The 22,861-nt window shown below is 47.9% G+C and overlaps 1 protein-coding gene across 1 annotated transcript in view; it reads left to right on the forward strand.

Annotated features, from left to right (window-relative positions):
* FRMD4A (FERM domain containing 4A) overlaps nt 1-22,861 on the forward strand; it is a 356,582-nt gene that overhangs the window by 203,729 nt on the left and 129,992 nt on the right. The window lies entirely within an intron of this gene.

Raw genomic sequence — 22,861 nt, forward strand, 5'->3', positions numbered from 1 at the left:
TAGGCTCACCAGCACAAGGCATCAAAATCGCCCTTTCCATGTTCTTTTGAGCCCCTTTAATTTAATTTGGATTGTTGCCAGAAAGCTGAAGAAACACAAAGAAAATCCAACCAACCTCTCTGTTGCCTTTTCCCAGATAGTGGTAGAACTGATAAAAGATGTCTCAAAGAGCTAAAGGTTTCATTACAAAAAGATTCACACATCTGCTTTTTCTTTTTCTTTTTCTTTTTCTTTTTCTTTTTCTTTTTCTTTTTCTTTTTCTTTTCCTTTTTCTTTTTCTTTTTCTTTTTCTTTTTCTTTTTCTTTTTCTTTTTCTTTTTCTTTTTCCTTTTCTTTTTCTTTTTCTTTCTCTTTCTCTTTCTCTTTCTCTTTCTCTTTCTCTTTCTCTTTCTTTCTCTTTTCCTTTTCCTTTTCCTTTTTTTCTTTTAGTTTTTTTCCTTTTCCTTTTCCTTTTCCTTTTCCTTTTCCTTTTCCTTTTCCTTTCTCTTTCTCTTTCTCTTTCTCTTTCTTTTTGGATTTTTCTTTCCTTTCACGAGCCTGAGCATCTGGAGCCAAAAGGTGTCACCAAAAGGCTCAGCAAGGCAGCATTAAACGTGTGCTGTTTGACAGCACAAACTCAAATCAGACACCAGCGCTGCACATTAGCTGAGTCAGAAGGGTTTTTATTGCCTTCAGCCTTCCTGTGTGGGAAGCACACCAGAGGACGTGGACAAGAGGCTCCCTCTCTCAAAGCACGACATTTACCAGCAAAACCTCGAGCAGGGAGGATGCACAAACACAGCAGCGAGGAATTAGACGCAGGCATGAAGCCGCGATGCACAGTACCACCTAGTGACTGAGCATGGCTTCGTAGGGACCCCGCTTTCAAAAAGCCTTTACAAAATGCGGGGTCCGTGTCCCCACCCTGTCTTTAACCATATTTCCCTTCCACTGTTACCACGCTATTGCCTTCTGTGGGCAAAGGTGCAGTGCTCTTTGGGCAGCCCTGACTTTTTCCTGCTTTTTCCTGGCTTCCTTCTTGGGAGGAGGACTCAGGTTGGGTGAGATGGGGCTCCCAGTCCGGCAGGCAGCCCCGTTTTCATTGCCCTTCGGGGTGTTCAGGTTAGGCTTAGCTCAAATCCCTCGCTGAATCACGCAGGAAGAATTTCTCAGTGCATTGTGCAGAGGGGATAGGAAAAAACGCAAGGTCCAGTGAGTAACGCAGCCTTTCAGGGCACCCGAAATGAAAAGAAATAAATGCCAAGGCCTTGTTCCACTCGCAGTAACAATGTGAAAGAGCAGCCTGATGGGCTCTGCTCAAGAGAGGGCTTGTAACCTTTCCCATTAATTTATTTTCAAAGAATTGCTTATTGAAGGCTAAGCTGTTTTCTATAAGCCTTAGGGGCTGAGTGTGTGTCTTTGTCCTGTTTTATTATTATTACTGCTCCTCTTCCTTAGTCTCTCTTCTAAGAGAAAGCCATTACTGTACCTCGCTGGCATTTGCCTCTCTCCCCAGCTCTCAGAGATGAGCCCAGCACTGAGATGGGAATTCTGTCACCTTTTGGCAAGGCTGAGATTGCATAAAGCACAGTAAATAAATCCACATCTGTGGGATTTCCCGGTACTGATTTACTCACAATCCAAGCTGCTGGGGTTAAGATGGGTTTTATTCCTGCTCCTCACTGGAGTCCCTTTATGTATATTCTGGAGTGGGAGCTAAAAGGCTCCACTTGGTCGTTGTGTGTGGGTGCAGAGGTGGCTCCGTGGCTGGGGACGGATCTGCAGCTCGGGGGAGGCAGCAAACCCTGTGAGCCCTCATGCCACCAACCCTCAAAGGGAAAGCAGCCCTGGCACACAGCTTTAATTGTTTCATGAATTACAGCTGGGATGGAAAGAGCTGGGGCTGTGCGTGAACAGACAGGAGGGGACGCACACATCAGGTTTGGGTTGGGTTAGGGTTAGGGTTGGGAACAGCATTAGTGTTGGCCTTGAGGTTGTGGCAGTGTTCCCTTCCTCTTGCCCAGGGAAAGCTGTCCCAGGGAAAGGACACTCAGACCTCTCCTGGACCTTGGCTGGAAGCTGCACCATTGATAGGCAGCCCCTCGCTTGCAAAAAAGCATTCAAGATTTGTACGCCAGGCAAGCTGAGGTGGATCTCAGGGGGTTTAGATGGGTGTCACTTCCCTGACTTCATCAGAGATCCTCTGCTAAACATTGGCTGGGATTCCTAACCCCAATACTGTGTGTCATTCAGGCACTAAAATCTAAATCACCTGAGTACAGAGAAATTACATATTTGGTAGGGTCTCCAGCAGGTTTCTTCCCCAGATTCTGTCCTAAAACAAAATGCATGGCCACTGAGCACACTGACCCCACCTGGAATATGTCCTCGCTCCCACCAAGGGATGAGGGATCTCACACACGTGGCTATCCCATGGTAAATACAGGATTTCTTCCTGTTTTTTTTATCCTCCTTGAACTTATTTCTCCTTGAACTTTTTGCTTTTCTCTGTCCCACAATCCCTGATGCTAAATCTGGCCCCCGTGCTTGGCAGCCCCAACGAGGCTCCGGCAGCTGGGTAAACACGGCTGAGCGAACGGGGCCCTTCTCAATAAGTCACCAGGAAACCCAAAAGCTGCAAAGGCCAACAGTTCAGTGGGGACACAACTGTGTCATCGCAAGACCTGCTCCTCCCAAGCACCAGGAAAACACAGCCTGAACGCTGCCTAGGCAAGTTGCTCCTCAAAGATCGGGTTTTCCACCCCATAGCTCTCCAGAAATGGCTTTTTATCTTTTTACTTCTTTCTGAAATGAGAGGTGGGTGATCATGCTGCGGGAGACAAGTGTCCATGGAGGGAGATGAGGAATTTCTTTCCTATCCAGGATGTTTCAGCCACAGTGGGCTGTATCCATCCCATTCCCCTTGCAGGGCTGAAGTAAGTCCAGGGAAAGGACAGTGGGATGGGAAATGGGAAAGGTTAAAAGGTTGAATTCTGTCTATGGTTGCCCTGGGGTAAATGTGCATTACAGCAGTGGGTTTGCAGTGGGCTGAGGGAGAACTGGGTCAGGTCAGCTGCTTCCATGGGGTGTGGGAACAGGCACCAGGGTGAGGAGCAGAGCAGAGGAGCCAGCACTCCCCACACTCTCCCATGTTGCAATGGATGTTATGTTTCAAAACATACTTCAGTCCCAAAATTTGTCTAGTGGTTCTGCCCTCTGCGGTCTCTTCTGGCTCTTGGGTTTGTGGCTTGGACCCATGCAAGCTCCCTTTGACCGAGGGCACTCAATAATTCCCATCTCCTAGCATGGAGCAAGTCCTGCCCAGGAAGGAGGTGAGTGGGGTCCTGAGCCCCCAGCCCCATGGAGCACAATCCTGCCAATGACCCAGGGCAGCAGCTTCTGACCCGGGGAGAAGCCAGCCCACCCCCAGCTGTTGCCTTGTTACTCTCTGACATGGAAACTTCAAACTTTGAGGCTTTCAAAACACCTGGAAATATGCTGCAGGTTATAATCCTCAGATCTGGAAGCACTTTTTTTATTCTGCACATCATCATCTTGCAAGGGCTTTGTCTAGACTCTGTTCATACATCGCAGCTTGGCAAAGACTCTCCTGGTTTTGCATCAGAAGGAAAGCAACATAGGGCAGGTGTTGCAATTATCTCCAAAAGCTCAGGAGATGCAAGGAATCCTAAAATCTTTTCCAACAATGCTGATTAAGACCTAGACGTGATAGGCCATGCCATTTTGAGAAAGTTTCTCATGTTTTAACATTCTGGATTCTCTTCTGGTTCTGAATGATCCCCTCTAGTTTTGCAGTTCCTCATGGCAGGAAAATTGTGTTCCCTGTGCCTGAAGACAGGGGGAGGATGGGTTTTAGTGGAACAGTGACCAAATCAAATCTTCGTCCTAAAGGTTTCTCATTAAAATAAAATAAAATAAAATAAAATAAAATAAAATAAAATAAAATAAAATAAAATAAAATAAAATAAAATAAAATAAAATAAAATAAAATAAAATAAAATAAAATGTAGAAAAACAGAAATCCTGAAAACAGAGAAGAGCCTGGGAATTTTTTCCCCAGATCCACAAATCTCATATGTTTTCCTGAAATGCAGTGCTTAACATGCAAAGCAACTCATATTAATCTCCATTCATTGCTGCAAGGCAAACTTTTCCCTGCCATAAATTGCTAATTTCACCAGGATCTGACCTTGAATGCAGGAGCCAGTATAATATATGCTGATATGGGCAAACTGGCTGGGAGTCTCGAGCGAGCACATACCACGACAAGTCCCACAGTCAAGAATTCATCAGCGTTATGCTAGCAGAGGGTCTGACTCGCCGTGGTATTGGCACATGTGAAAATTAATCATATCCTGCAACAACATTCACAGGATGCTTTTAATTTATTGCTAATCCTGAACGCTCTTACAGCTGCTGAGCCACTGCCAGAGGGTATCGTAACGATGCAGCTGGCGCCCCTGTTGGGATGGCCATCCACATGGCCAACGTGATGCGTCGCATCCGTTGTCCCCGCTGATATCACTGGGTTTGCCACCTGAGCTGAAAAATTGAGCCCTGTAGCTGTGGTTTCAGGAAGCTCATTTCCTGTGCGGAGAATAAGAATAAATTATGTTTCCTTATAAAAGGGTAAGAATAAGAATATACACATTTATGTGAAGATAATATATAATCTGCATCAGCTGAAGGAGCACGTATAAAATGTAAAATATTTCAAAATATTCAAATCTGCAGAATAAAGCAGCTCTTGGCTCACGCTATGGGAGTTTCTACCACCCAGCTCCCCCGTGCCAGGTGTTCAGAGATGGAGATTTGTGGAAAAGCTGGGCACATTAGAGGCACAGCAAAAGGAGGATAGATTCATGCTATTCAGATCATTCTCCATGGAAGAGTCTGCTTTGTGCAGACCAAGAGAATCTCATTTTCATAACAACTGTGATGAGTTTGGTGGTTGGACCAGACAATGATGGTTGGACCAGATGATCTTGGAGATCTTTCACAGTCTTAATAATTCGATGATTCTAAGATTTCCAAAGGTAAAATGCAAGGTGAAGATAGCTGCTCGAGAGGGTCCTGCTGAGCTCAAGGCTGGATCAGACTTTGCCCCACCAGGATGTATAGCCATGTTGTGATTTTGGCATTGCTTTAATTCCCTCAAACTAGGAGATTTAGTGGTAGGACTGTTTTTTCATTTTGCCCACAGTCTTGGATAAAGAGACGTGAGCCTTTGCCTGTGTTTTCTCTGCTGAGACTGCCTTCTAGCACAACCTCCCCATCTCCTTCCCCTTTGGCCACCAAAGCTGAGGAAAGGTGGTGCACAGCAGAAGATCCATGCATCATCTGGGGACGCTTCTCCTTTACTCCCCCAGCCCTGAAGGTAACTGAGAGGTGACAGGGAAGGAGAGCCCACTCCCTGACCCAGGCATCTCCCTGGCAGGACCTCAGTGATGACACTGTAATAGTGGGAGAACCAAACGAAGAAGGCCTCACACATGGTTCCCTAAACCCTGGAAAGAGAGTAGGTGTCTCCCACCCACTGCAGGGGACACCAAAGGGATGGGGCTGGAGGAATTTCCCCCCCGCTCTCCTTCTCCACTCTCTTCTGGGTGCTCACTAGGAAGGACTTGTCCCCCATCACTGTCCATTTTGCATTACTCTCTTCCATTTAACGATGTCTAGGGCAGGGAAGGAGCTGTCCTACAACTTCAAATGACCAAAATACAATCTGTCACAGCTGGGCAACCCCATCCATCTCTGGTGCATAAGGGCTGATGAGACTGTGATGTACATAAAGCACAGCAGCTTCAGGATTGCCTTCGGAATTGCTTTGACACTGCCAGCCACTGGTTTTCACTCGGATGTATGCATCATTAGAGCAAAAAATACATCAAATTTACCCATTTACATATGCATATAGATGAGAAACTGGTCCACAGAACAAGAAGCAAACTGCCACTCTTCTTGCAGCAAACTGAGTTGAATGTGGGTGTAAATCCAAGGAGGGGAAGGTGGGTTCTGAGTTAGGGCATTGCTTCTTGTGCTGAAAATGAAGATACCCATCCAAGTAGGAAAAAAAAAATAAATAAAAATTAATAATAATAATAATAATAATAATAATAATAATAATAAAAGCCAATTCCAACACTCAAAAAATGTTGGGTCTCCCATCTCTGTAACTGCCCAGCAACAAGGAGCTGCCTCCAGGTCGGTGCAACCATGAGACTGGACTAGGGCAGAACTGAGACTTTCCAAATGAAAACCTACCAAATTCAGCTGGAGTCCCGCTTTCACCCCCCTCTTTCTTTTATAATTATCCGTGGATAATTATAAACCATAATTACATCATTATAATGATAAGCCAATTACAAGAGCGAGGCATCTTTTCAAAATCACGTAATAGGAAGAGAAGCACGCACGTTCCACAACCTCCTGCTCCTGCAAAGCGTTTCTGACAGCCTCTCCTCCACCGACAGTCCCTTGCAGCCGTGGCACCGAGCACAGCTACAGCCTCAGCACGGGTCATTACCTACGTGATGGCTGCATTTTGATTTTACTACACCACATACCTCGGTCCAGCCGAGTGTAAAGGCACCAGATGTGGATCCCATGTGACATGGCTGTGGGGCTGGGACAGCTCAAAGCATTTTGCAGGTGCAGGACAATGGAGGGCACAGAGGTCCTGGGCATTTCCAAGGCAGGCAAGCCTGCACTGTGTGTGCTTTTGCCCAGAGCAGCAGGCATGGAGGCAAGCATGAGGTGGGCAATGCTCTCATTCCCATCATATTCTTGTCTCCTCTAGTGCGCACGCCTCAAGCCCTTGGCTTTTTTCTTATTTGCACATGAGGTTGGGCAATCTTCAAAGGGAGGTGGCACCTTAAAGCTGATTTTGTCCCTAACTTATGTGTTGAGCAACCAATTGCTCCTCTTGGCTTTCCTGAAGCCTGTCCCAATGCAAAGCAGTCTCAAGTGGTGTTTTGGAGTGATTTGAGGCATAGTTGTCCCAGGTATCATCCCTTCAGGATGCTGGGATGCCCCGAGGATGCTGCAAGGAGCAGCTCTGGAAGAACATCCATGCATGCACAAAAATCCCTCAGCAGAGCACTGCACGGTGGGGGCCAGGTTTGTGATATTTGCATCCCTTTAGGCTCCGCTGGCTGCAGATGAAGAAGGGGCTTGGGGCTGTCTGGCTCCCCGAGCTGCTCTCTAATTAACTCTAAATGCCACTTTTCACTCTGAGGCAACCGGCGGCTGCTGCAGATTGCACCGGGGGTGAGCCACAACCTTCAGAAAACCATGAGCTATGGAAAAAAAAAAAAAAAAAAAAAAAAAAAGGAGCTGTGTTTGGTCATCTTTTGTCAAAATGCTAAGCAGCAGCAATGCCAAAGTTGGTAAATATTCTGTCAAAGGCCCGGGAGGCCACAAAGAGCATGTTTTAACAGTCACCAGTACAAAATTTGCATCTGGCAAGGGTCCTGCTCTGCATGGGGAGCCACGTGAGCTGTTGGGGTTAGCATTGTGCCTTGAATGCATTTTTCACCCGGCCTCCTGGTTTCTAGGGATGCCATTATCAACAGAGGGCCCGGTTTTATTATTAAGTAGCAAATCAATCCAGCTCCGCCAAGCACAGTCCAATTATTGCTTGTAGTTACTGTAGGCTGAAGTCATAAATAAATGAGCACGCTGGAGGTATTTAACATTTTGGTCCCGCTGCGAGCACCCAGATCCTTGGGCATTGATCCTGCTGCAGATTGCGTGGTTTTGGGGGGATTTTTGGTGGGCAGGAGGCAGGTGGCAGAGCTCTGTGCAGCCCCAGCCTGTTGCAGGGTAATCGGTGGTAATGGCAGGCTGCTTTTTCTTTTGTTTCCCAAGTGAGCTGGGGGCCGAGATAGGGCAGGGGCCTCTTCCTCCTCCTCTCTGCAGGAGCTGAGCTAAGCCCAGCTCATGTGTCAGCCAAGCAAGGAGCCCGGCAAAACCCCGCCGCCTGCCCAGGGGACAGCTCTGAGCACTCGCCCTCCCTTACCACCATTCCCAGCTGTTTGTTTTTGCTTTTCAAACATTTTAGGATTCAGGTTGTTCGGTGGAAATAAAGCATCGCGTAACACACAGGCACCTAGTTACTCATTACCTCGTTAGCACGATGATGTACGAGCAGCCACACCATTAAAATGATGCTCGGCTGCAATACAGGCACCGCTAAACGGACTCGTTTAAAAAGCTATTCCCTTACATCTGGCTTTCTTTTTTTTTGTGCGTTTTGTGTTGTTTGCTTTTCTTTTTTCACCACCATCTTTTTTCTCTTCCTTTCCTTCAACTTTTCTCCTGCTCATCAGGCTCATTTTGAATGCCCACCCTCAGGTGCCAGGGTTTGGGAGATGTGGCCGAAGCAGCGTGCCCACACCGTGCGAACAGCAGCAGGATGCTGGCTTTGGCACCCGAGCTCATTAGCGTTCAGCCGTAGGGTCAAATGAGTCGCTCTTCCTAAGCGTTTTTTTATTATGATTATTATTCGCTGTTTCTGCCAGGGAGTGTATAAAAATGACATTTACAACCCTTCACCATAATTTATGTCATTTTGTCCCTGGTCACTTGGTAATGTAGAAATCAGTTGTCTTCACTAGTTTAGCAAAAAAAAAAAAAAAGAGTCAATTTTATGTCAAAGTGGGTGGCAGATTCTCATTTTTCTTTGTCATAAGCAGCAAGCCGTCTTCAGCCGTCCAAGGTTTAAGGATTATTTTTTTTTTAGGGGGAGTAAAAAATTAGAGGGAAATGGGGTATTTCCTATGGATTGCCTTGTTTATTTGCTTGGGCTTTCTTGTTGCTTTGCAAGGGGAAATCAGCAGGAAAAAGGAACTTCTAGTGAAAGCCATGAAAGGGAATGACTTCCAGATTTCCCTCCAGATATTTTGCACAGCCCTACACAAAATAACTTGGAAACCTGCTATTGAAATCAGCTCCTCTAAAGGGTTGTGCTTTCCTGCCCTGAGATGAGCGGAATGGCCTTGACATTCGCCATCCTCTTTGTGGGGAAACTCAGCAGCCTTGTAGCCTTCTCCTCATCCTCGTGGTGCCACGGAAAGCCACCAGGACACAGACCAGCCAAGTCCTGGTGCCCAGAGCTTCTCCAGTGTGGCTGAAGAGCAAAGCAGTGGCTGCTGCATGCTCTCCCAATTGCTCTCTATCTACAAAGCATAAACGTACAGAGCATGCTTTGCAAATATCCAATGTATGGCCCTTAACTTAGAAACCTAAATATGAAATATCTTCATTTTTCTAGGTAGGATCTAACCACAGGGCCTGAATTCAGAGGCCATTGGATTTCTTGACTCTACTGCCTAAGTGGGAGCAGAAAGCAGCAGGTTTCCATCAGGTGTATCAATGCAATATTTGCACTTTAATGAAGTCACAAAATCTGAATTTGTGTGCTAGAGGGTTTATTATTGATTTTGACCACATGCATTTGGAAGAACCCATCCCAGTGTTGGTGGCTGTGTTTGACAAGGATGGTGACGCTGTGAGGCTCTGGGTGTGAATGTGCAGGGACACACACTACGTGACCACCCCCGGAGAAACACCCCTGTTCACCACCAATGATCACACTCAAGGTCTCAAGAGAGTCTACAATTATCCCTTGCCTCAAGCCTAGAGCAAATCAACATTTTCCCAGTAATTGCAGTGTAGTAACTATTGTAGATGTTGACTTTTTAATAGCAAACACTGCTCATGCATTAGATTTACAGTCAGGTTAGTTAGCTTTAGTGACTTGGGAATCAATTACTGTGCCGTACAACATGACCAAAGATTATAGGGTAGCCTGCATAATAATTTATACTGCCATCTAGGAGTGAAACTGTAACTTTGTCGTCTCACATGGAAAGACACTCTGTTTGTACAGCAATAATTCCAGTAATGATAATAATAGCCATAAAGAGGAAGGTGGAGGAAAATAGTGATTACAATTTAGGGGAAGACCTATGTACAAATAGGGCACTGGGAGGCACAGGCAGCTTTTTCCCTTTAAATTAGTTTTCAGAGTGACAATACCAGCAGCATTTTGTTACTGGATAAGTTTTCCCAATTTAATCCTCTTGGGTTGACAAGCTAGGCTGGGTTGTCCCCATCCTTTGGTCTCTGGTCTGGGCTCGCAGCAGTGGTGGCAGCACCTGGTTCCTTGGTCCTGTGTTGCCCAAGGCTTGTCTTGGATTTCTGGCCCAAATTTGGGCTAAGTTTTGGATTAAATATGAGTCGTTCCTTGGGATGACATCTCTCTGTGCTCGTGCCCAGCTGGGTGGCTGGCGCCCCAGTATGAGTAGCAGCCCCCAGCATGCTCATCCTGTCCTGGGACTGATCCCATTAATATATCAGCATTGCAATTATATTGCTTGCCGGTGTGGTGTGGGATGCAGAGCATGGAGGGTGCTCTGCAAGTGTAATCTCAGTGCTGGAAAATTGTCTTTTATTTTGTGCTTGGTACACACCCAGTCTTGTCCCCATGCTGGGCCACCATCAGCAGCACAAAACTCATTGACTGCTCGCCCTTTTGATTGATGTCAATACTGTCAATTCTAGGATGAGTTTTACAGGCAGCATTTTTCCTGTCTTTCTGTACATCTCCCTGCCTCCCAACACTTGTTTCCACACTTGACTCCTTTCTCCCACTTGGGACAGGAAAAAAACTTCTGCCTATTCCTGCAGGAATTCCACAAAGCAAACATCTTTATGTCCTTTGAAGCAAGACCACCCAGGTCAGCTTTTCATTCTGTGTTTCCAGGCAAATTATGGAGAAAAAGCTTTAATTAACAACTTTTTTTTTTCTTTTTCTTTTTCTTTCTTTCCCTCCTGTACAGGAGTTGCTATCTTTTAACTGTTGGCTTTGTCCGCTTTCCTCTCATTTAGTTCCCATTTATTTCAGTCCTTGACTCATGTGAAGCTGGCAGCTGAACTTTTTGAACCCACCAAACACAATAGTCTTTCATGAACCAAGAATAAGTGAACCTATATGAAAAGTGATTGCTGGTATTATAAAATGGACTACAAGAGAGTCTCCTATATGCAAGTGTGCATCACCAGACAGTAAAAAAAAAAAAAAAAAGAAAAAAAAGAAAAAGTAAGCCAATGTGTCAAATTAATTCTTTCACTCTAACCAGCTAAGCAAGTTCCATTTTTAAAAGTGCTAATGATCAAAAAGTATAAAGCCCTAAAACAACAAAATTAATTAAAAAGTATAGAGTTGGTCTCTCTTCTCCTTCACTTACTGGAAGCAGTCCAGAAGAGCAGGTTTTCAGGTGAATGTATCATGAAATTTGGCACCCCTGCACCAGGTCACTGCCATGGCAGAAAAGCAGCTCCCTCTGGAAGCAAGGTGAGGGGAAGAAGTGAATGTGGGCGAGCTAGGAAATGGGGAAATCAGCATTTCTCTAATCCAGGAGCCTTGTTGTACCCAGAAATATGTATCTAGCCAACCATGTCTGCACACAAGCCGGCTGAATCGCTTTAATAACAACCCTCTCAACACACTTAATCTAAAAATGTTTTAAATGTACTCAAAATGTTATAAACAAAGATTGGAGTCAGCATCATAGCATTCCTGCAAAGCCAAAAGCCAAATATTATTTTGTTTGTTGTGTAGCTTAATTGCCATGTATCCTATCTGGCCAGTGACATACGCCTCTATAGTTAATCTGAAAATAATTTCTCCCTTTTTCTGAAATACAGCAAGCCCAAGGAGCAAGAAATATCAGCTTAGCAAGTGTTGACTTATGTGTTATGCTAAAGTCTATATTCACTTCTCAAGGTTTAATGAGCTGTAATTCACAGCACTCCCAAGAGACAGGCAAGTGTGCTATGATCAAACGCGGGTTATAGACGAGGATAGGATAGTGAGAGGCAAAATGTCAATGAGAAATGGGTGGGAGAGAACAGAGCTCATCACAAACCCATCATTCCCCATCCAAAAAACACACACACCTAGTTTGCTGTAGCTCAAAGACTGCAACGACGTTGTGGAATTGCAAAAACTACATTTATAATGGTCACCAAACTGTGTTTTTAGTGGCAATTGAGCAGCTGATGAAGTTGATCAGTCTTCAGAGACCAAGTGTCTTCTGCTCTCTGCTTCTGGGAGAGAAAGTTGGCAAGGGGAAAAGGTGCTTTGGTGCACCTCCAACATCCTGCCTGCAAATCCTAGCCCTCAGGTAGTGTTGGCCAGGTCAGATCTATACCCAACGTGGGTATTAGTTATTTAACACTAACTTTTTAGGAATCAACACACTGTCTGGAGACAGGCACCTCCATCTCTTCCTGTAAAAGAGAGCAGGAGAGCATCCCGTTCCAATGCCTGACTGCTCCTTCTGAGAAGAAATGTCTCCTCATTTCCAACCTGAACCTTTGCAGAGATTTTTTTGAGGAACAAACTGGGCAGACCACGGAGTGCTCAGAAACCAGGCCACTGCTTATGGAGGGGAAATGAGCAACCTTTATGGAGGGAATTAATCAAGTGCTTCAATAGCCTTAGCTGAGGGTTAATAGTCTTGTGGTGACCGCCCTGGACAGGGTATCAGGAGAGCTGGGTTTTATTCCTGGTATGCTTCAGTAATGAAAAGGAAATTGTGGTCAGATGAGCCATAGAAGCCCATGCTCCCAGCGACGTCGGATACACAGCAATTAGACTCAAGTTAAACAATAAATCAAGTAACACTGAGCCTTTGGCTCTAGCAGAGCACAATTATGACTATTTCTATGTTTATTTAGAAGATGCTCAGCCCATTTAAATGTTTTCATGTTAAATATACTTTGAGCGCTTGCTATTAAAGCAATTGACTGGGCCTACATGCAAACATTATTGGTCAGATAAATATTTTCTGGCAAATGAGATCCGTTCATTGCTCTTTTATGACATGAGGGCTTACTTGCTCTGAGATTTATTTTCTGTTTGCTTCCTCTCTTTGCAAGGATTGCCTCATAAAGATTTAAAAAAAAAAAAAAAAAAAGCCAAAGCAAACCAAAGTGTGAAGTAGAAATCACCGATTAAACTGTAAGAAATGGAACAGCCTTTGTTAATCCCTAATTCATTAGCTGGGGGGAAAAGAAGGACCTTGAGTTTGCACAAAGGCTTTGGTGTCACAAGGTATGTGATTTATCTCCAGATTCCTCTCTGATTTGGTATGGGACCTTACCTAGGTAAATTGATCTCTCTATGCCTCCGTGTTCCCATCTGTTCAACCTAGGTAATGATCTTGCCTCAGAGACAGCGAAAACTTTCAATAAGGAGAAAATGTTACCTTAAAAATCACAACTGCATCTGAAATTAGGCTACCCCCTGCTAACACCTACATCAGCTTTGGCTACAACAGCTATTTCCTACGATAGTCAGGAGGCCTCTCTGGTGCTGTTTTGAGGGCAAGCGATGGATGAGAGAAAAACATTTTAAGAAACAAAGCAGTATGCCTGAAAAGTAATAGAAATTGGAAAGCATGCTTGCAGCACTTTGTTTTTTCAATTGCTAAGATTGTCATTTGGCTGTGTCACTTTAATATTGATCCTTTTTTTGAGTATGGTGGCTGGAAAAATAATTTCTCATAAGAAAGTAGAGTAGCTGAGGTTCTTTCATTTCAAGGCATTTGAAGTCCCCATGAGGCTTTTTTGACGCTGTCTAGAAAGCATTGTCTAACCATCTTTTGATATATTTTTTTCATTTATTTATTTAGCAAATTCTGTCAATAATTAATTCAATGCCATTTTGGAGTGTCCTTGGGATTTCTGCAAAATGAGGCACCTTTTGAAATACAAAGCTTTTCCAACATGTGTATGTTTTGTGATCCTCAGTGGAAGGCAGTGTAAAACTACAAAAATACTCTTCTTATCTGATATCACGGTAAATACAAAGGGTACAATAGCCAAATAAAATAAGAATTAGTTGTTTTCCTCTTCCGTACAAGAAACTGCTTTGTTATGCAGCCCCATCCAAGAGCTACATGGAGATTTTGCTTTCAGAAGGCGTGTTTCTGGGCTCAGATCATTCCGCTGACTCATTTTATGTCCTTCACAATTACCTCTGCTGCTTTTTGTCATCCGAGAAGGCTCCTGGGAGGCTTTCACCAGCACTGTGACATCTGAGGAAAAGGTGGGGAGCAGAACCTCACCTTTCTTCATGCTTATTCTCAGGTTCTTGCCATTTTCTCCTTTGCCGTTTACTCAGTGGTTCCCTCACAGACATGGAAGTGGCCCACTAGCCTTTGCAGGAATGAGATTTCCTCTTATTAGTGGCACTTTATTTCTTTCTCTACAACGTCACTGGTGTAAGAACTGGGGATGACAAGAATCCCCCTTCCTCTGGCATCACCCCAGCGAGGCATGGATCACCCAGGGAGGGCTGGCAGCATCCCTAAGTCATCTTTATTCCCTTTTATTCACATTTCAGCTGCTTGTTTTGTTTGGCCTCTTAGAGGCCAGGATTACCCGGAGCTAACTGGGACACGGGTGACTTCCACGTGACTCGTGTCCCTCTTGTGCCAGCCCTGGGCTGGAGGCAGCAGGCAGGATTTGTGACCCCATGGGTCATAGCACCAACCAGCTGGAATTGTCCCCACCATCCATTCTGGCTGCCTCATGAAGGCAGAAGGTTATAGATGGGCCAGCTCAGCTTCATTTGCTGTCTAATAGCTCAGCATCCTGCCGGCATGCACTTTCTTTGCCTAATGAATGGGGATTTATTGCATTGGCTCTCTGGGAACGTCAAGGTCTGCTTTCTTCCCTCTTCAGCTCTCCAGATCCTTTAAGCCTGTGTGAAAATTAATCAGATGCCCTAGAGGCTTATTTTGTCCAAAGCTAAAGTCCTGCTTCTCCCATTCCCCCCCTTCTCTTGTGCCCCAATTACTTAAGGGATTGTGCTGGAAATTAATGAAAGTATGGCATGGGAAATAACACCCATGGTTCATCTCCGAAGCGAAGCGCTTCAGTGAAAGGCTTAATTAGAAACATCTCGTGGTCCACACAGCAACCTTGGAGATATTCCCAGTCTGAAGTGTGCTGTGCTGTGACAGTTGGCATTGCTCTTCCAGTTATACGAGTCAAGTCTTGCTCCTGAGTGATGGCATTTTACATTTCTGAACGAGATCCATCCACCATGGTCTCCACCTGGTTTCCAAAACTCTCAGCATGTATCTCAAGGACATTGTTCATCCCAGTCTGATTTAGAAGGAAAAATGAAGCAATGGGGACAGTTTCGGTAGTGGCACACACAGCTCTTCATCTCGCTCTCGCTGGCCATGGTCCATGGAAGTGGATGAGAGCAGTTCAGTGGCTTGGGTGGCCAGATGGGTCACGTCAATCCAGTTTCTTCTTCCCTTTGTCAAGGTACATTTGCTGTATGGAGGATATAGATTGCCTCAGCTGGACAGAGGGGAGGACAGTAGCTTCTTCTCCATCAAATTTATATTAGAGCTCATGGGCAGACAAGAGCTTGCTATACCAAGAATTTCAGAGGAACTGCATGAATTAACTCTAAGGCTAATCTTCATTTTCTAGGGCGGGATGCCACTTGATAGAGAGAATAAGCCAGCTTCATTGATTCACAGTGAGATTCATGTGCTTATATCAGCTCTGAAAATGTTTTTCAGGTCCTAAGTCACTTAGGGCCGTGTTGTTGCTTTTTAAATTTCAGAACTTTTCAGAATCTTTTGCTGCCACTCAAAAATTGCAGGTTGGGCAATCGACGGGAGTTAGGCCCTTAAACACCTCCCACGGGAAGCCTGGCAGTTAGATACCTTCAGCATATCCTAAATGTTCTTTGAAAGCCTTCCCTCCCCTCCTAGGGGTCTCTGATGTGCCATACGGGGGAACGGCACTGACTCCTGCAACGCGCTGCACCGCTTACGGATGCAAATCGCCGTGTAAGTGTGAACGCTGCTCGGTGACAAGACATCTCCTCCAACTCGTTAGTGCTAATTAATGCAGCTCCAGGATAGACAATATTCATTAAGCTTTTCCGAAAACATGAGAAATGTTCATGTAACAGCTCGCACATTTTGATGGCACCCGCGGTCCTATCCCCACGTTCTCTGTAAAGCATTTTGGTGCTTTAATCTTTGCTAAAGAGAGTGGAAGTGAATTGTCAGCAGTGGCTCTCCAGCACAAGGCCACGGTGTTTCTTCCTGGCTTATCAGGAACCAACAAAAAGAAATCAGCGGGTTGTTGTTTTGGCTCACAGGCAGCTGCTTGCTGGAGGCTTCCCTCTGCGTATGTCAAAGTTAAATATTTGGGTTACTGTTGTCTTTTTGGGTCTTGCCACGATACAAGCAGCTTGGAAGAGAGGCAGCTATTGCCTGCTTCTAATCATCGCAGCGACTGCAGCTCTGCTGCCTTCAGACTAAATGTTTGTTACTGGGTCGTATTGTTTGGGTATTGACAGCTCCCGAGACCTTGTGAAATTACAGAACCTCCTTGAAGAAAAGTACTCCTGCTACCACTGCTGAATTATAACTAGGTTTAGAGTGGAACGTGCATGAGGTGAATGGTGCTTGTTGTGTGGTTTGTTTGTTTTGTGTGTGTGTGTGTTTTATTTTTCCTGAAAAGATGCTATTGAGGAAATCTGAATTGTAGCACCTGTGTCTGGGAGAGGAAGAAGGGGAGAGGAGAGTTTGGGTGGCACAAGGTGCTGTCCCTGCACTGCAGTGCAGCTGCCCTGCAGGCTTTAATCAAGCTGGTGTGAGCTTCAGCAGCTGTTTTGCTGAGCCAACAGTGAGCCCCGCGTTCATTGCAATGTTCCTCTCTACTCACAGGCCCCAGGGTGTCTTTGGGAAGGAGGTGTGCAATGAACCAAAGACAAGATCCAAAGCAAGTTTCTTGGCCTGTTCCAGGAGAAAACAACCTTTTTCTGGTTAGGCTTTTGTGATGAACACTTGGCAGAAACAATGCTCCACCATCCTTCCACATTATAACAAACTGGCCCCAATTCAAGGCTCTTTGTTAGCTCCATCAGGTAGCCAGAGGATATTATCTTCACTCAAAGCGGTAATTTATTTTATTACAAATGCTTCATCATGAATTAGAGGATTAAGGAAACATGAAATTGGTCTGTGACTCAGGTCCTTCCATCTCTGGAATATCAACCAATGTCCCAAAGATGTTGGTGTATCCGTCAGAGCCTCACAGTGGTGGGATGCTCTTTGGGCACCTCCAGTAGACAACCCCACCGTAACACCAGCTCTTCTCATCCCATCAGAAGGGATGCTTTCTGGCTGCCTCCAGACTTGTCCAAAACTCATACCTGCTTATCCAGCCTTTGTGTCGAAGGGAGAGGCTGGTCTGTTGCTCGGAGCCTGTAATTCCAAGCCAAATCTGATGAAACTCCCCACACCTGCACTGAAATGTGAAAATTGCAATTCTGGGCAGAGCGAGCTGTGCTTTCCAGGTTTTACTACTATGCATGAAACAAATTAGTTCCCAATTAGAGGCTTCCAATCTTTTGCAGCCTCTTTAATCCTCCAGGTGAGCTCTTTCCCCACCAGCTGCATGGGCTGCACCATGCCCTGGCCCTGCTCCAGGTTTGGGGGCAGATCCTGCCAGGGCAGGGTGTGTAGGGGAGGAGGACGTGTGCCATGCAGTGACAGGTGGGGGAATTGCCTTTGGGGCCCTGCTGCTCGAAGGATCTGCCCACCCCAAGGGCAAAGCCCAGGGCCCTGGCGTATTCCTGCACCACAGCAAGCACAGGCAGGCACCTGCATGGTGAGCGCTCCTTTGAAGCAGCTTTGCCTTCAGTTTTAGTGAGAGGCAGGTTGGGAATGTGGGTTTTTCATCCCTGGTACTAACCAGGGGTCAGGATCTGGGTTGAACCACAGCTGGGGGGCCAGGCTCACACGTGCTTCTTTGCTACTGCTGCTGCTGATGGAACCGGTTGGAGATTTGCTGTGACCTCAGCTGAAGGAAAAGAGCAAAACCGAATTCAGCAGGCAGCTTTAAGTTTTGCCCCTGCCCGAAATTATGAGATTAAAATTCCTGGCTGTTTGGAAGTTTGTGTTTTGCTGGTTTGCCCTTCATAAGTACTTCATGGACCGATCCAGACCCGAACTGGATGTGCCCAGCAAACCCCACCAGGATGTAGCTTTACCCTGGAAACATACCCCTGGCCCCCTGCTTTTCCTGGGGCAGAGACAGGCAACTTTGCTGCCTCCTGCCATGGTATCCTGACCTCAGATGGCCTTCAGAGCAGAGCCAGTCCACCTCAGCCACTTGCTTCTGACCCTCAGCAGCCAGAGGCCAGAGCTACCTCTACATTTAGCCCCTTAACCAGAGCCAGCCCTCGGGTGGAGTGAGCTGGACAGGGGGTCTGTCTGTGGCTGCAAATCCATCTCTATTTTCTAGTGTCTGTGCCCTTAAAGAAAGGATAGAGAACTGTATTGGTGCTCAGGTTTTTGGTATTTGCACCCAAAAGCACTTTGCAGCCCCCCGAGGCTGTTGCAGAGGAGGGGATGCCCAGGCTTGTGGCATCTCCATCATTTATGGGGTGAAATACAGCTGGCAACCGGTCACCAGTGCTGTACCCCTGGGGTGTCTGTTGGGGCCCATTCTCTTTAATATCTTTATTGATGGCTTGGATGAGGGAATTGAGTGCACCCTCAGTAAGTTTGCAGATGGCACCAAGCTGGGGGCAATCATTGGTGATCATCTCCCTTTGCTCTGGTGAGGCCGCACCTCAAGTGCTGTGTTCAGCTTTGGGCCCCTCAGTACCAGAAGGACATCGAGGCCCTGGGGCATGTCCAGAGCAGGGCTATGAAGCTGGTGAGGGGCCTGGAGCACAAGTCCTGTGAGGAGCGGCTGAGGGCACTGGGGGTGTTTGGTCTGGAGAAGAGGAGGCTCAGGGCAGACCTCGTTGCTCTCTGCAACTGCCTGAAAGGAAGGTGTGGGGAGCTGGGAGTCGGCCTCTTCTCACAGGTAACCAGTGACAGGACCAGAGGGAATGGCCTCAAGTTGTGCCAGGGGAGGTTCAGGTTGGCAATGAGGAGCCATTTCTGCTCAGAAAGAGCAGTCAGGCACTGGGACGGGTTGCCCAGGGAGGTGGTGGAGTCACCGTCCCTGGGGGTGTTCAAGGAGAGGTTGGACCTGGTGCTTGGGGACATGGTTTGGTGGGTGACAGTGGCGGTTGGACCAGGTGATCTTAGAGGGCTTTTCCAGCTGTAATGATTCTGTGATCTCCTGGCATGGCCCAGCTAAGATCAGATGCCCAGCCCACCCACTACCACCATGCTGCAAGTGCAGCTCTGTCACCTTTCTACAGGGCAAAGAGAAAAATTCCCATTTCTCATTGACTAAAACCAAATGAAGGAAAGGGCTCGCCTCCCCACCCCCTCCCAAAGCAGACCAATTTGGGGCCATCCCCGTGCCAGAGCATGGCACGATGGCAACCTGAGAGTTTTATCTTGTGAAAATAACCCCAAGCCTGGAAAGAAAATGCTGAGGGGGGGGCAAAGCAGTGGTAGCAAGTCAGAGCCATAACCGCAGGCATTGTGGTGCGGGTGCTTCTCGCTGTGTTCCCCATAAACCAACAAAACAGCACTTTTTGCTTACCTGCAGTCTGTTTTGACTGATTTCTTTATTTAATAGCAATATCCTTGCTCCGGGGCCACTGCTCATGAGGTTGTAAAGATGCTTTACAGCCGGGTAGCATCCTCCCACTGCTCCGAGTGCTTTCACAGCATCACAAGCTGCACCTCCGCTCAGCTGGGGGCAGGGGGAAATCTCCAGGAGAGGGTGGAAGCCCCCAGCCCTGTGGCCACCCTCGCGCCTCGCTGCCTTCCTCACCCTCCTCTTCCTCCCTGCCGGGGCTGTGTGGATGCTCGCAGCATCCCCCTCTATCATCATAAGGTGTTCACGCATGGGTTTTAGGCGACTTGAGGGGGGTGGGAATGCCCCCACCCCTGCACCCTTCCTCCTCGCACCCCTTCATTCCGCCATCCTCCTCCTCCCCGAAGCGAGGGGGAGCCCAGATGTCGGCAGGCCCGAGCCGGGTTCATCTGTTCCACATGACCCAGCGCCAACTGCTGCTCGCTGCCCTCCTCCCGCCTTCCTCCTCCTTCCTCCCCCTCCTCCTCCTCCTTCTCTCTCTCCAGCTCCAACCTCACAGCGCGGCGGCGGCCGTGCGGGAGCCGGGAGCCGGAGGCCAGCGAGCGGGGAAAAGGAAAGGGAAAACGGGCTGCGGCATCGCAGAGAGGAGCATGGGGCGAATGGGTTCCCCATCGCTCCACTCCTAGGGAGGCCAAAGACCCCCTGGAGGGCAGCAGAAAGGAGTGGCAGGGCCGCCAAAACGCCAAGGAGGTGCGGGAGATGGATGCGAGGCGGTAGCGCCGCGGCCTCCAACACTGCCGCAGCGGGATGCTCTCGCCCCCGGAGCGGAGCTGAGGAGCTACCGAGGGACAGGGAGAAGGTAACGGGGTCTTTGTCTGCAGTGGGGTGGCCCCAGGGTCCCCTCCATCCCGCCGGGAAGCCCAGCCGCAGTGTGCGAGTGGCTCCACGCCCCCTCCCTCCATTTATCTGAAGCGGAGAGAAATGTGGGCAGCTCTGCTCTGCCGCTTCATTTCCTAATCCTTTTTCCTCCCCCCTCCAAAAAAAAAATAGAATAAAATAAAATAAAATAAAATAAAAATCAGCCTTGAATTTGGTGGGCGAGTAACGGAGGAGAGCTGGGCGACCGGGTTTTGGGTGTGGGTTTGTTGTGTATTTTTATTATTTATTTTTGCACCAGAGGGAAGGAGAGGGTGGGGGGCAGAACGGTTGATGTGTGATTCCCCCCCCCCCAGTCTGGATGCTTGTCCCCGCTAAGATGGACTGCTCCTTCCCTTCCCAAATGGCTGCAGCAAGTTTAATGCCGAGCTGTGTGTGTGGGGGGGGGGGGGGGGGGGAGCTTCCCAAGGGGTTAAGCCCCCGGCTTGATTTTCCCTTCCCCCATGCACCTTTGGCTAAATCGGGGCAGAAAAGTTGCTGTGGATCCAGGGTGAGAGAAGACAAATAAATAAATAGCCGTGCTGGCGAGCGGTGCCCGTGGGGTGTATCCGCACGCCTCACAGACATGCTCTGCCGAAGGAGGCTTTCTCGGCCGCATTGTTAGCCCGCTGGCTGCCGGGGAGGGCATGAGAAAAGTTGTTTCCAGCCCCGATGTAAAATTTGCAGGGGAGACAATTGTTTCTAATAATAGCCCTGGCAGCGGTTTAGCCACACGGCGCACGCAGACGCGGGAGCGAGCAGGGAAATCTCCTCCCCAGGCAAGCCAGGTCGCGGGGAAATCTGACCTCCTCCCGGCTGATCGGTTCGGTTCGGGGTTTTTCAGCCTCATCCTGAACAAAACCCCAGCCCCGCTCGCCCTTTCTGCCGGGAAGGGGGTGTGGTGCCCGCACAGCGCACGCGGTGGCTCTATGGAGCCCGGCTGAAATCTCAGCCCTGCACTGTGCTGCTGGACACCGGGGTGTCCCCATCCGCCCCCTCTGCCTCCCTCCCCAGGCTCTGAAGAGCATCTCCTGTCCGTGCATGGAGGGGGATATCACTGGTGTGGGTGTCTGCGGCATTTTTCCTGCCTGCCAGGCACCAAAGGGGTCTTGGTGGAGCTGCAACTATCACGCTGAGCCCCTTTCTCCTTGAACCCCGATGCTGACCCTGGCCAGGCAGCGGTCCACCAGCCTGCCTGCTTGTGCTGACCTTTCTGGTACAACTTACCCTTAACTTCCAAAAATACCCACCAAGGAATATTTTAAGGAGGTTTTAAGCTGATCTGTAGCAGCTGAGGCACTGGCCTCGGTGCGTGGGAGTTGTTTGGGGTTTGTCCCTGCCAGATAAAGCAAACTCTGTTTCTGTGTGTGCGTGTGTGCTAACCTTAACCTTAACCCAAGAGCAGCTTCAGGGTTTGGTTCTGCAGGAAAGCCTTGGGGGGATGTCCTCAGGCTGTGGGGGTGCTCTTGCCTTTGGCTCCCCTTATCCAGGGCCACAAGCGCTGGTGTCAGGCAGGGATGTGTCTTGTGCCGCAGCAGGGAGAGCCCTTATTTTCCCATTTCTCCTGGCAGACAGTGCCAGGTAATCCTGTTGTTGTATATTTGCAGGTCCTGTTGTATATTTGCACTGATTATTGCACTGGCAGTGCGAGGCAATATTTGGTGATGCTCGTGGTCACGGCGCTGTGTCGCTCGGGGCCGTACAGCACTGCAGCATCGCATGGTGCAAGGAGGATCTCCTGCAGGGATCATGACACATTCCAGCAAAATCCAGGCTTCAGACAGCTGCTGGGTGCTGTTACTGTGGTCATAAGCCCAGGAAAGACATCCCAAGTCATGGGGTCTTATCCCACACAGCCACAGGTTACCACAGTCACACACATCCCCCTTGTTGCTGCTGTTGCTGAGGGGCTGAGTAACTGCAGAAGGTCTGCGTGTGGCTTAAAGGACAGCAAAAGCACCACTGCATGGTATGGATGTGGGGAAAAAAAGTTGTGTTAGGGAGAACTTGAGAGGAGCAGCGGAGTGCCTGGAGTCTGGAGACCCAGCCTGGCAGGGGAGTGAAGGAGAAGGAAGGGTCGGGCGATGGAGGTGTGAGTCCCACAGGGCTGTCGGAGGTTTTTGATCCCATCCCAACCAGGTTTAGGGCTTAGCAGTGTCCCCTGCTCAGCACACTCTGGCCAGGTTAAGCAGCAGCTGAATTGCTTTCCAGCCTCCTCCAGCTCCAAAGCCCAGGCTGCCCCGGCCTCTCTCAGGCGATTCAGCTCCCTAAGTCAGCAGCAGATTGTCCTGTGTGGCCTTGGGGACAACAGCAGCTGATAACACCCCTTGCTATTTCTCATTCTCCCAGGTTTTTAACAACTTAATCCTCAGCACCGCTATAAATCTCA

The sequence above is a fragment of the Aythya marila genome, assembly GCF_965140915.1.
Source record: "Aythya marila genome assembly, chromosome: 1".
Taxonomy (NCBI): domain Eukaryota; kingdom Metazoa; phylum Chordata; class Aves; order Anseriformes; family Anatidae; genus Aythya; species Aythya marila.